The sequence below is a fragment of the Orcinus orca genome, chromosome 3, assembly GCF_937001465.1.
Source record: "Orcinus orca chromosome 3, mOrcOrc1.1, whole genome shotgun sequence".
NCBI classification, from domain to species: Eukaryota; Metazoa; Chordata; class Mammalia; order Artiodactyla; family Delphinidae; genus Orcinus; species Orcinus orca.
This window is the reverse complement of record NC_064561.1, coordinates 22,807,656-22,822,647: the sequence shown is the minus strand read 5'-3', so window position 1 is coordinate 22,822,647 and position 14,992 is coordinate 22,807,656. Positions and strand designations below refer to the sequence as shown.

The window sequence follows — 14,992 nt, the reverse complement described above, 5'->3', positions numbered from 1 at the left end:
TCTCTCTAAGGAAGTAATTGGTTGGTTGGTATGGGAGATGGTGTGGCTTCCAAAGGTGAAAAGTATTATTTTGTTGTAATTTCCAGCTACCTAAGGATGGGAGAGGCCCAGGACACTGCAGTCAGTATATTATGTGGAGCAGGTTATATTGTGGTTTATTTATGAACTTTTACATGTTTATTTTCTATGCAAGTTTGTGTGCTCCTTTTTGAGTTTTGGTAGATAAGTGTTTTGTAACTTTGGAATACTTGGAGTTTATATATATATATATATATATATATAAATGTAGTAGTTAAAGCCGTGGAGAGTGTACTAGTCTACCTAGGTTCAAATTTTGGCTTTACCCTATGACTTCCCTGTGGCTTCCTCTGCTCACCTATTCAAAAGGAGGATAATAAGACTGCTGTGGTGAGTTACATACTAAGTGCTATTTAAGCATTTGCTATAATGATCATGTATACTCGAAGGCAAGGAACTTGCCACTTGATCGTCTCTGTATTCCTAGTGCTTAAGAATTCCTAGTGCTTTCCTAGTGCATTGTCTTAGGATAGAGATAGCTCAGTACAGTTCTTCTCACTATAAAGTACTGTTACGTTGAAAGTCTTTGCTTGTGTACTAATAATCTATGACATATCTGCTGAGGACAAAGAAAGGAATAGTTTAAAAACTGCAATGGATAACAAAAGATTGTATGATGTAATGCCTTTATTATGTAATTATAAAACTAACAAATGATCATGGTAGAAAATTTGAAAAACTCCTAGACAAAAGAGAGATCAACAAAATTTGGAGTAACTTTCAGAGTGTAGAGCTGTCCATGAATATTAGTGCTTTCATATTTTCCAGGACTTTCAGTAGACTCTGCTTCTTAAGAGTCTATTCATGATATTTTACTTTAATGATGTTTTCATCATGGGGACACACACACACACAGAAATCTGTTAAAAAAAAGACAGACATGTAAATCACTGATGTTTCAGATAGCCACATGAAATAAAGTGAGAAAGGTCAACAAGCTGAAAGGATGTGGAGTAGCATCTCCTTAATTGCTTACATAATTCTGATAATTACCTCTTTGTGGATAAAGTAATTAATGGGGAATCTAATTTAAGAAAAAGATATGAACTGCAAGCCTTCTCGAAGCCAAGTATTTCTTTCCACAAAAGGTTACTTTCCACGGCCATTCTTCCTTATTACCCGACAGGGAAAGAGTATTGTATGGCAAAGGATCTTCCTGAAGGAGGGTGCTTCCCACACTGATTGTCATAAATGACTTCGGAATTACTGTTGCTGTATTACCAAAATCTTAAACTAGGATATTTTTGACAAATGCGGTTCTTAGTTAATTTTTAGAGCTACAAACTGTCAGATGGCTCTGAAATAACAATTGTCTGGCTATTCTTCAGGGTGATCACAATACGGTAATGACCTTGAGGTATCACTAAAAAGCAGGAAGGTGTGAGTCTTCCTTTGGTTCCAGAGTGAAATGCGAGTTGGAGTTGGAGTTGGAAAAGAGGCCCACAAACAAGTGATAGGGAAGGAAATGTGAGGTCATCAGTGAAAAACCAGGTTGAAGTTAAGGTGAAGAGGCATGAGGAAATGGGCAACTGTTCCAGTATTACAAAGATCATCAAGAAGCATATCCATGAATGTGGTTTGTATTGCAATCTGCTGAAAAAGAGACAAATATCCTGGCCTGGCCTTCATGGAGATTATATTTTATTGATTCTGATAATAGATTATTGTTGAAAAGGGCCTCCTATAAATTATAACCATGCAAAGGCAGCAAGACAATTTTTTTTTCTTTATGTATGTGTTTCTCATTCCTACTCACTTCTATCTTAGGGGAAGAGAAAATCACAAAAAGCAAAAATGTCAATTCTCTGCTATTCATTTTCAATATAATTTTTTTTCCAAATTCCAGTGGAGGCAATAGGTTAACTGTTAAGATTTGTAAGCCTCAAAAAGCTAGATTTTTACAAAGTGTAGCCAAATTTTATTCTATAAATAATAGCTTTGCAAATAATATATGGTGATGCAAAGTTGGAAAAAGCTGGTTTTTCTTCCGTGAATGGCTTCACTGTGCTGGGAGAAGAGGCACAGAAGAAATCAAAGTAATTAAACGTGGGGTGAGTTTTCCTGATAGGGGACTCTAGTGGTTTAAAATAGACTAGATAATCCTAGGGATAATCTGAGGGTAGAACAGACCAATGCCTCATTTCCAATCTGGTACCCTGGAAGAAAACAGTGTATTTTCTTTAAGGTCTTGAGAGGTTTCTCTTCTGCTTTGTTTTGGTTTTGGTTCATTTTGTAATCAACCTTATTAAGGTATCATTTACATACAATAAAATGCAGACATTTTTAGTCAACGGCTCAGTGACTTTTAATTAATGTATACATTTGTATAACTAGCACCCCCATAAAGATAGATAACAATTCTAAAACCCTAGAAAGTTTCCTCCTAGGCTTTTGCAAAAGTATCCCCATCTCCCACCCCAAGGCCACCACGGATCTGTTTTTTATCTTTAGAGATGACTTTTGCCCAGTTTAGAATTTCATGTAAGTTGAATAATACAATAGGTGCCCTTCTGATCTGGCTTCACTTGCTCAGCATATGGTTTTTGAGATTCATTCATGTTGGGATGTTTTAAACCAGGACTTTAGCCTGGGTGGCTGATGTTGTCTGAAGGCACCTATAGGTACATCTGAGTCTCTGGCATTGTCACTGTCTGTTCTTGGCTCAGCATTTTCAACTTTATAAGAAGCACAAGGTTGAAGTAAGGAAGATCATTGTCAGTATAATGGAGGTGAAGTGGGTTCTGTTATATGATATTCTCAGCAAAAATTGACCTGCTTGGAATCATTGTGTTGATAATGGACAAGGATACTCCTCCTCCAAAAACCTTGATACTATAAAACTTCTAAAGGACGCTGTCCTAGGACTCTTTTAATTTTCATATTTGGGAAACATTTCTGGAGAATTCAAATGCTCGCAACCTGAAAGAAACAGTTATTCACCTGAAAGCTGACTCTGCTAAAGTTGAGTTGTCTGACCTTTACATGCTGATAGAACCCAAACAGTCTTGCAAAACAATGCTCTCTTGTTGGATATAAGCATATAGATTGTTTAAGATGGACGTGTATATGCAGTAAAGTGAAAAAGCAAAGAATCTTTGAGTTTCCCTTGCTGGATTTTTTTATTTTTTCATTTAAGTTTCTATAGCATATGCTAATAATTCAGGGAAACCTCAGGTTAGTTTTAGGTCCACTCTACATAAATGTTGAAGTACTCCATATCCACCTTTTTTCTACCTTCCTTCTTTTCTTCCATCTTTCCTTTCTAACTTCTTATAATCCATTATACTTAATCCTGCATTTGCTGAGGTGGCAATTAGTGTAGGAAAATACTGTGAAATTTTGCTGTTCAGAATGCATGTTGACCAAATTCTATATTGAGAAAAGGTCTGAATTTACCCAGAGTAACCCTTTCTCAGCGTCTTTGAATAAACGCCATAGAAAGTGGGCTATATATAATATCCTGACAGGTATGTAGAACTCATAGCAATTGCCCTAAAGAGCTTACCTAGCGTAGATGCATATGAATGCATTTAATAATTGCTTTATTGGCAGCAGTGCCAACCTACACAGTCTGTTTGGTTTTATATCATTCTCATTACCTGCTGTTTACCACTGTATACATTGCTAATGGTGTGGTTTCTATGGCTTGTGAATTTCACGGCCAAATAATATGTAATTTATTGCACACTTCAGTGTAGAAGATGGAGACTCCATAACTTTTCGTGTGCTCTTTGCCCCTTTAGAATGTATTACACTGAGATCAGGCAAAGTAATAAATTTATTTCAAATGTGCGTGATAGCTAAACATCAATTAGGACTGCTGGGCAATATTTCTGCTTCCAGCAACATAACAGTTTTTAAAGACTAAGCCATTGAACGTGGAGTCACTGAACATGGGACTCAGTTCACTGGGATCCTTCTTAGAAAACTAAAGGAAAACTTGGATTGGATTTGTGTGGCTTATTCAAGTAGTAACTAATCACCTACATCTTGGTGAACTTAATTTGTCACAATTGTTTGGTATTTTATTAACTCTCTTCCCCTTCTTCCCCGACTCTCACGAGAACGGATCATGAGTATCTTAAAACATACTAAGTCGTCTTCCATCCCTGTTAATCTAACTACAAAAGCACACTTTCCTTATCCAATGTAACTTACTGTCTTTTAGAGTGGCTGGGGTTTTAATTCTCTACAAAATTAAAACCAGCAAAGAGAAACATTTTCAAGGAGCCACCACATTGTAGCGCTTTAGAAAGAAGACTTTAGAATTAAGGGCAACTATATCATTTTATAGCTAAAGCACCTGAGGCCTAAAGTAGGAAGGTAACCATCGAGGTCAGGGAAAGGGGTTGAAGATCAGGTTTCCAGAAAGAGTCTAGAGGGACTCAATCTGAGCAGGTCAAAAACTGAAAGGAGGCCACGAATGTTCTGGGAAGGCTGGCATCTGGCCTCCAGTGTGGGATTCAGACGGGGAGTGGGTCCTGGGGGAACTGAGCTTCTGCAGTAGGCAGAGAAGTCCACCTCCTCTCCGGAAAGTACCACTGACATCAGGGAGTTGAGAGGAAAGAGCAGAATTCCAGTCCACCTGAGAAAGCAGGCCAGTCTGATTAACTCTGAATTTAGGCTTATTTCAGATACTTCTTGAGAAAGAACTTGCACAAGAGCAAGTCCCACGCAGCCTCTTTTAAATCCATGCCCAGTATTTTCTGGTGGAGCTGCTTAAACCCTCCAAGTGACTCCAGTATTTTAATTTCACTCTACATTTAATTCCGACAGTTCTATGATTGATCACACACAAAAGAGTGTGAATGTATTTTACAGGATGAGGATGGGCGGAGTGGAGCAGTCTGGAACAGGACACCAATAAAAAGGGATCTTGGTAAAGAAGAACGTCTATTAGAAATGGAGAGGAATTCGCAAGGGAATTAGTGCCTGACACCACGCCCTTCTCTCTGCATGTTTAGAAGCTAGTTTCTAATTTTATTTTCGTAGGAGCTGTCCCTGTGATGAATTCTCTTTTACCTCCACACCATTTACCACATGGACATATTGTGAAGTTTGTGTGAGAGAAAGCAAGTATTAGAATTTGTCTTGCAAGGAGCTATAAACACTTCCTGGAACAATCTAGGGTAGAAGGAAAAGGAAAGGAAGGTGGAAACAAAGCAGAAAGACAGCTAATGATGCTGGAGTCTCTCGCTGGGATTTGTGGTATCTCTTTTTGAAACTAAGTACGGAAAGTCAGAACTTGACTGATTGTTTCCTGATCACGGTTTGTTTTCAGTTTTCCTTTTTTCTTGCTCTCTCATCAGTTATTCCAGCCATTGCTATGTCATTTTCAGTTTCAGTAAGCATGCCTGTCTTGTTTCCATTTGCATTATTCATGCAAACGTTGATTGAACTGATGACCCCGAGTTATCAAGGAAACATTAGATACACCAGTAGATACATTTCTTAATTTTAGAAAAACATTACCGAGTGAAGGTTAAAATAACTCCTCTTCAATTTGTCATTTTAAAAAAACTTCTCCTAACATACAATACCTCATTGCCTAACAATGCCAGATAAATGAAGAATTCCTATGTATTCATGAATGCAGGCTAGTCTGTATATTTTTTGGCAGGTATGACCGTTACCGAGGGTAACGGCCTGGTTTGCCGGCCATGTCCTGTCTCCTAGATAGTTGTAGTTTCTGTTGTCTTTCAGTTGGTCCATTGGATATCAGAAGTGAATTTATAAAACTATACTTCCCTTTACACTTAGTTTTTTGTTTTGTTTTGTTTTACTTGAAGTATAGTTGATTGACAATGTTGTGTTTCAGATGTACAGCCAAGTGATTCCGATATATGTATTTCTTCTTCAGATCCTTTTCCATTATAGGTTATTACAAGGTATTGAATATAGTTGCCTGTGCTATACAGCAGGACCTCATAGTTTATCTACTTTATACATAGTATACACTTACTTTGTGTGATCCACGCTGGTCAGACCACATGATTATTTTCACTTCTGATATAATTTTTTCAGGTCCAACCTCAAATCTTTGATAAGAAGATATTTTTTAGCATGTGTGTGCTCTAAATCCAACAGTAGTTATTAGAGATATGGTTTTGCATTAGGTATTCTTCACTTTTTTGTTCTCGGCCAACCAACTGAAAACTAGCTTTTATTTTCTGGTTGGTTTGCTAGACGTTTATGACTAAAATAAAAGTCTTACATTTTGTCTCATATCTTAAAACACAATCTGAATTAGCAATGGGTATTGTGCTATACATAGGGCCTGTGATATAAATATTGTATCTAATTTCAAAAACATATAGCCTAGAAGGGAACACAGACACCTAAGCAGCAATTATGGCAACTGCATTTGTTTACTAAGTGAAATAGTACTGAGATGGATAAAGTGCTAGCAAGCCTTGAAGAGGCAAATCAGCTTCAAAAACAGATGCGCAGTTCTTTAAAAATCTTTTTAACATTTTTCCATCTACATGTAGAATATAACTTAGCATAAAAACGGTACGGGTTTTATTTTAAGTAATGTAGCATTTTGACATCCTCATAATGAAATTAAATCCAGAAGGAGGTTTCTATCCATGGTCTCTTGAAATGGTCCTTGATCATCCACAATATTTCCCATCAACACAAAGGTGTTACCAAGGGCAGGAAACTCCAGCATTATTAAAGTTTCATAAAGCAAAGTCAATTTTAAGAATATAATGTCCCCAAACTGATAAAGGTCTTGACAGAAAATTTCAAGGGAAGCATAAATTATTTTTTGTTTGTCAGAGGGCAAAAATATTTAGGTTGAGTTAATGAATGGTAGAGTTTTTGAGTGGAGAGTGTCCTTAAAATATTATGTAGATCTGTACTGTCAACAGATGCTAGCCACATGGCATTATTTATATTTAAACAAATTTAAAAATAAGATTAAAAATTCAGTTCCTCAGTTGCATTTGCCATATTTCAAAGATGTTTATTAGCTCCATGTAGCTATTGAATACTGCATTGCATGGTACAGATATAGAATATTTTCATTATCACCAAAAATTCTATTGAGCAATACTAAAATTATACCCAGATATTCACAGAGAAGGCAACCAAGTCTCAAGGAAATAATATAACTTCCCCAAGATCACACAGCTGTGTTTTTAAAGAAAAAGAAAACGACACAAAGGAAATAGTAACAGAGGCATTAACGAAACCCAGTAAGTTTCTGGAGCAGTCAAAGTAGGGTTTAAAAGTGCATACTTAGCTGTTAGCAGGGTTGAAGCTCTTGATGGTTGGTAAGATCTACCTGCCTGAATTTGGACATTAGCATTTTATGCAATGAATTAAAAGCAAAAAATCCTTTCAGCGAATGGCTGCCAGCTCCATAGTTTTAGCCACTGCCGTGCTTCCAGGTTATGTTTATCATTTTCATGTACAGGGCACCACTGTGAAATGTGACAGTTTATCTGACCCCAGAGAAATCAAGAAATCTTGTGGGGGTTATGGCTATATTTGAAAAGGTTGATTTTTAAATGCATCATGCAGACTGGCCCTGTTGTAAAAGGGATTCCTGCCATCAAATAATCAAAATGTAAACTCTCTTCTCACCTTGCAAAAGTCAAAGATAGTCCCTGCATCTTTATTATTTCGTTGAAATCCAAATATTGTTTTTCCATTCTCTAACTTGTTTTCCTCACAGTGTTATCAACTATTGCCAAGGAAGGAAAGGTTAGATTTATCAGTCAAAGTTTGCTAAAGGCCCCCTAGGTAACTGAACCCTCAGGAGAAACAATCATCATGTATTCTTTTTCTGTTGTTTCAGTATCTTCGTAAAGAGTCATTTCAATATGTTTGGTTCTGTAGCAGAGGTTCTGTGAAGTGCTTATCTTCCTCTGAGGTCCAGAAAGCCTGCGAGTCTGTGGGTAAAGATGGGTAAGGAGAGAGAGGGAAGGAGGCTAGATAGAGGCTCAGTGCTGAGATAAGGACAGTGTTCTAAAGCCTCCTGGGGGTGAGGCTGGGGTGCACAAACACCCACGACTAATCTAGACAGAAACTGAATAATCAAGGGGACGACCAGTGTGAAGTCATGTGGTCACCTCTCCCTCTAGAAATAAATATTGCCCTCAGTAAGTCTCCCCCCTGCCCCAGAAGAGCATTAGGAAGGTCTGGAGAGGGGGATTATTGGCAGAAATGGGAAAAGCAGGTTGAAGGGATTAGCCTGGAGCAGAGAGCCCAAGAAACCCAAGCCAGTAGATGGAAGGCAGACTTTTCCTGGAAGTCTCCAAGCCCAAGTCAAGTTCTGGGACCACCAAGTACAAGTCAAAGAGTGCTCATTTAACCCCTTTGGGCCCCCACGGGAGTGGAGGAAGGCTGGACAGAGAGGGAGAAGGGGCCATTGAAGGTACAGTATTTACTATGGGATTTAACTCCTCAAAGGCCTCCCAGTAGCTTCAGATCTGCTCAAGAATCCTTCATGTCCTGCTGGTTTGCAGCGAGTGGCTCACAGCTTCAAGGCCTCCTCTGCCAGATGGAGAACTATTTCAAACATCCTGCCTCTATTTTGTACTCTAGCAATGCAGACCGGAAACGTGACCCCATTTTCAGGTTCTAAAGAGAAATTCTAAGTACCTGAAAGACTGAGGAACATGGTGGCTTTTATTTAAGATGTGGAGATACAGAGCACATACCTGGACTTGGGCATGCAGCAGCACCGAATTGCACCAAGAGTTCCCTTTATTTTCTCTCGCATCTCTGTTCCTCCTTTTTTCTCTGCTGGATTAGCCATGGGGACTCCAAGTTCTTCATTGTGTGGTCCTGGTACCAAGATTCTCCTGGGAATTATAAAGCTATTCACCTGCTACATCGAGCACTTCTTATTTTTTCCCCAGCAACGTAAGTCATCCTTAAGAAGGGTCAGGGTGCTAGCTCTTAAATATATTTTAGTCATCCCTTTGTACATTAAATTCTCTTTCTTGGAGACTGCTCCTGACATGGTGTTCACCGTGCTCTCAGCTGGCCTCCTGAAGTTCTGCCCTGCCTTCCCCACCAGGTACAGTTCAGGAGCTGCCTACCTCAGGGTGATAGGTTATCTTCTAGTTGCTTTATTCCTTTCCCTTTTACATTTAGAGAGTATAATTGGAATACATAAACTTCTCTGTGACCACAGCTTTATTTGCAACCCACAGGTTTTGTTATGGCATGTTTTCATTATCATTCAATTAATAAAATTCTAATTCCCATTGCAACTTTATCTTTGACCTACATAATGATCAGAAGTATGTCTTTAATATCCAACTATTTGCTAAAATATTGGTTATATAGTTTTAAATTTCTTGCTTATTCGGAGTCTTGTTTTATAACCAGAATATAGTCAATTTTATAAATGTGCCACGTGCACCTAAAAATTTCTGCAGGATATATATATTCCATCATTGTTGGTACAGTGTTTTATGTAAATTTAGGCCAAAGTTTTTAATGATGGTATTCAGATCTTCTATAATCTGCTGATTTATTGTTGTGGTTCTATGTTACTGATCTAGGCAATTCAGATTTTTCTATTTCTACTTAGATTTTTGGAATTTCCCTTCATATATTGCATTGAAGTTTAGATTTATAATATATTCCTTGTAAAGTAACAGTGGGTTTTATTATCCTGCATTATCGCCAGTGATACTTTTTGCTTTCAAATCTATGTTAACATTAAAAAATCTTCAATTTTACTTATTGTTGTTATGACATAATTGTTGAATCCTTTCATTTTCAATCTGACTCTTGTCTCTTGTAGGTGGCATAGAATTAGGTTTTTTGTTTGTTTCAATAATCCTTGTCATTTGAGTATTTACAGTTAATGTATTTTCTTACAGATCGTTTACTCCTTGTTTACTATTTGTCCCACCTTGTTATGTTCCTTTTGCTCTTCTTTCTTCCTTTGAGATTTCTTCAAATTCCGTTTTGCCTTGTATTAGCTTGTTATTTTTATATAAGTAGCAGTTACACATGTATCATGACTTATTAGCTGTTTTACTGCTTCTCAGGCAATGCTGAAATCTTAAATTTCTTTTACTATATTTTCCTCTTCCATTTGTTTTAATGCATTCTAATTTTTGATATATTTTATTATTACCCTTTTGTGTTGTTAGATTTTATTTAGGTTTATCCACTTATTTATCCTTTCTGTTATACATAATTCTTTATAAAGTCCTTATTTTCATCTGTGATAATCTTCCTTCTGCCTGCAGGTCTCCCTTTATAATTTAATTCAGTCAGTTCTGATGAGAAAATATTTTCTAAATTTTGTTTGTCTGCAAATTTCCTTATTGCATCTCTCCTTCCAAACAACAATTTCTCTGCCTCTAGAATTCCCAACGGGCAGCTCTTTTCTTTAGCACTTAAAAATGTTATTCCATTATTTTCTAGTATCCATTCAGTTTTGCTGAGAAGTAAACTGTAATCTTAATCCTATTGTTCCTTTGAAAGTAATCTCTCTTTTTCCTCGGGCTGCTTTTAAGATGTCATGTTTTTCTTTGCTGTTCATGAATTGTACTGTGGTGATCTTAGGTGTGGTTTTCTTTGTATTTGTTCTTGTTGCTTTTTTTTTAGTGCTTGTTGAATTTAAGGCTCCATATATTCCTTTTAGTTTTAGAGAACTCTCAGCTGTTAATATTTCTGAAATATTGTTTTCATCCCAATCTCTCTCTCCTTTTTTCTTTGGACTCCAGTTTACACATATGATAAAAATGTTTACTGTGGCCATATGTCTCAAATGCGCTTATGTGTACTTTTTATTCTTTTCGTTTCCCGTGCTTTAGTCTTTATATTGTTACTACTCTATCTTCCAGTTCACTTACCTCTCTTTACCTGTGTCCAATCCACTACCGAGTTTTAAATTTCGTATAATTTTTAACTCTATCAGTTCAACTTCAATCAGTTTCTAGTTTCTAGTTGTCAAGTTAAATTCTTCACCTTGTCATCTATTTTCTTGAACTTGATAATATTTACCAAAATATGTATGAAATTTAATGTTTAGGTCATCTATGATTCTGATTCTGTTTTGTTTTTTATTCTAATTCTCCTTTTCTTGGTAGTCTTGGTGGTTCTTCAGTGAATACCAGACTTGGGATATGACAAGTTGTAGAGAATCTGAATGACATTACAGTTGCCCTTTGGACAACCTGGGTTTGAACTGCACAGATCCACTTATACATGGATTTTTTTTTCAATAAGTAATACAGTACTACATGAGCTGTGGTTGGTTGAATCCTCAGATTCAGAACCACAGATAAGAAGGGCCGACCATAAAGTTGTATGTGGATTTTTGACTGCACAGGGAATCAGCGGCTCTAAATACTACATTGTTCCAGGGTCAACTGTATATTCTTGAGGAGAGAATTTCCTATTCTTAGGTAGGGGAAGATCACCTCAGTCACCTGGACCAACTTCATACTCATTTTCCTTCTTTATAAGGTTCAATGTAGATGTTGCATCAACCTTCCTAACACACAGACACACAGACAGACAGACAGACACACACACACACACACACATATGTAGAGACTTCCAGTGTCCTAATTCGTATCATTAGTTTTCCATTGGGCCACAAATCTTTCATAGGTTCTGAACCCCAATTTTGTCTCTTCAGCATTATGAGCCAACTAAGTCTTTGCTTTGACTTCAGTTAGCTTTTGTTTGACTTCTTAGCATCTTGTCTTGTCTACCTTTTATACATGGAAAATACTGCAAGGGAACACTGTTGCTGAATGCAGCTCCGTTCTCTGAATCTTTACTCTCTCTGTGATTTTGGTCCTTAAAATTCTAGCTGCCTTGTTATTTCTCAATTCCAACTCTGGTTTCCTTAGTCCTATGACATTGTCCTACGTTCTACTGGCTTTTCTACCTCTTAGGAGCCACGTTTGGTTTCTCAGACTTTTGCTCTTCATCAGTAGTTTCTAAGTGACTGGGCTAGAAACGCATGTGCAGAATATTGTTCTCACTTCAGTGAGTTTCTTTCTCTATTTTACTTTTCTAGGTCATGGCTACCTCAGTAGCTTTCTAACGCTCACAGTCAAATGTTGCTTATGATTTATCTGGCCTTTCTAGTATGTTTTCCTAAGGTAAACTGATATAGTTGGAAACAGAAGTTTGTACCCACCATTTAAAAAATTCTGTTTTGTCCTTCTATGAATTCTCTTTTTGTCCCATCTTCTGTCACTTTTTCCTACCCAAAATTCCCATTCTCACAGATAGATTATTTTAAGATTAAAAATTATTATTAAGCTAATACGTTAATTTTGAAAGGAATTAATTTTGCTTTGAACAAGAACACAGATTGGTGAATGGAATATGGAAGATTCCTTAAGACCTTTTTCATCTCTAAGAGTAGTATCCAACCATCGGTACCATCATAAGTTTGTCAACTATGGAAGAAAGCAGTCTTTATAAAATCAGCATTTTTTTTCTTTTTTTATTTTTTTGGGTGTCACCAGGACTTGCCTTAGACCACAACTCCTGGCAACACCAAATATAAATGAACCCTGTTACCCATGGGCGTTTACTTGGCTCTGCCACCCTAAGATTGGCCTCCTGGCTCCTTAACCCCAGGGGACTCTAAGCCCTGGGCCACATTCTTGAACCCAAGCCCTGCTCCTCTGTCAGTGGGCAGAATAGTCCTGATACCCCCTGGGACCAGGGACTGGGCACATGGCCCACATCTGCCACCACACGGGTCAGGGCGAGAGGGAAGAGGGACCTTGACATTCTCTTCTGGTTTCCCTCTGGGGCTTGGAGTCAGATCCAGGCAAAGACCCCACCCTTCCTTGTGGAGCTCCTGGCCCCTCATTTGCAGCGCCCAAAACCTGCCTCTGGGGAACCCCTCATTTTGCTCCTTTCTTTGGCTGAGGGTGCTCAGGAAGGAAGCACTGCTGAGACCCAGAATCCCAGGCCAGAAGATGCCCAACAAAGTAGGCTAGGCCAGCCCCAGGACATGATACCGGAACTCCCTCCTAAACAAGACTGAACTCATCACACAGATGGGGAAACTGAGGTCGAAGAGGGCAACGGCTTACTGGCGGAGCCTGGAGCAGAGTCTCTAATGGACACATTCCATGTTACCACCAAAACATGGGATTTCTAGAGTGCAGCTCAGCCCGTGCTGACCCCCCCTCTTAGCCTGGCCACCAAGGTCTCGCCTCCATAATCCCATCCCACGACACCCCCTTCCTGTGTCCCGCACAACAGCCGGATTAGACCCCTTGCCCTCAGGCTGTCGTTCACAGGGCTCCTTCTCCCCGAAGCTCCTTCTCCCACCTCTGCCTGCCCAAGTTCAACCAGCCTCTTTAGGGTCCGGCTCAATGCCAGCTCCTTCGTGAGCCACCCAGAGTCCTCATGCTCCTCTAACCTTCCGAGGTGCTTCCTCTACCCTCACACCCCGCGCTCTGTTGTCCACGTGAGCTGTGGTTACGGTGTGTGAGCTTCCTGAAGCCGCAGACCACCTCCCCTCTGGGCCCCAGCACCTGGCGCAGTACCCAGCACTCAGTAGGTGCTCAGTAAAATCTCCTCCTCATCTGATGCCCTGCCGTGTCCTACCGATAACTGACAATAATGCCTATTGTTTACCGAGCATATACCATAAGCCCGGCTCTGGTACTGTCTCCCATCCTCATGTGATGGACCCAGGTCACAGAGGTTGTGTGACTTTCCTGAGGTCACAGCTCTGGAACTGGAACCCCACTGGTTCTTGTGCCTAAATGAGTCTCCTTTCCTTCCCACTCACCTCTTCTAGGTCAGACCACCATCATTTCCTCACCCTGTCCTGTCACTAAAGACTTCCCATGACTCCTTGTGGCCCACTAGACAAAATCTAAACCCCTGAGCATGGCATCTAAACTCTGTGACATCTGGCTTCTTCCCTCTTTGCAGCTTCTCCTCTAGTCTCTGAGCATCATCTCAGTTTCCAGCCTACTGTACCTTGATTTACTTGTAGGCTCTGCACATGCTTTGCCCTCTGCCTAGAACACCCTTCCCCTACTTTTCCTCCTGTGAACTCCTACACATCTCTCAACATCCAAGATCAAGGGTTACCTTCCATTCTAGTCAGATGAGACAAGCAGCAAACGAATTGGACACAAAATTGAGAGCTCTACGAGGGAAGGACCTGTGTCATCATAGTATCCCCAATGCTTAACCCATAATCAGTGCTCAGTCAACATTTGTTGAATGAATAAATGAATACTCTCTATATTCTTGTTGACTAAACAGAGAAATGGCAAAAGAATACAAGGCCACAGTATGCAGGGCTGGAGGTGGAAGGGAAGAGACTGAGGTCAGGAAGGCCAAGGACGTGGTGGAGTACAGTGACAAGTACTTCAGGGGCTGCTCTGCAGCAGAGCCACGCTCTTGGCAGAGGGAGTGTTTGTGAGAGACAGAGGAAGGAAAGTGATGGTGTGAGGGAGGCTCTGAAAGTGTGTGTGTGCACGCACACGCGCATGTGAGAAGGCGGTGGGGATGTATGCGGGGGAGTGTGCGTGTGTGAGTGTGCTGCATTTGTGAATCAGTCTGTGAGAGCGGTGCTGAGGAAGTATGTGAAGGAGCGCGTGTACGTGGCTTGTGGGTCTGTGGCGGAGAGCCCGTGCGTTCTATTTGTGCATGGGGGTCTGCGTGAGAAGGCGAGGGTGTGGGCCACGAAGGCTGTGCTGGAGGTTGTGCATGTCTGCGGGGCGAGGGGGTGGGGACAGTGATTGAGAAAGACAACAAGGAGGGGACACCTGAGGGGGGTGTGAGGGAGAAACCATAAGTGTGCGGGCGTGGAGGGTGTCGTGAGCACGTGCAGGAGGAGACGGTGTGACCGTGAGTGTGCACGACACGGAGGGTAAGGTAGGATGTCAGGGCGCTGCTGAGGGTGTGGCTGCATGGCCTCGGCCACGGGCCGGGAGCC

General features: G+C 40.0%; 2 protein-coding genes across 3 annotated transcripts in view; one reads left to right on the top strand and one right to left on the bottom strand.

The window, feature by feature from the left end:
• The window catches only part of LOC125963841 (UDP-N-acetylglucosamine--peptide N-acetylglucosaminyltransferase 110 kDa subunit-like), a 673,346-nt gene that overhangs the window by 39,810 nt on the left and 618,544 nt on the right, over positions 1-14,992 (top strand). The window lies entirely within an intron of this gene.
• The window catches only part of LOC125963951 (metabotropic glutamate receptor 7-like), a 96,751-nt gene continuing 82,446 nt past the window's right edge, over positions 688-14,992 (bottom strand). Inside the window, exon 5 of the mRNA XM_049707859.1 lies at positions 688-938. The gene's annotated coding sequence lies outside the window, so the exon portion shown is untranslated. The remainder of the gene's footprint in view (positions 939-14,992) is intronic.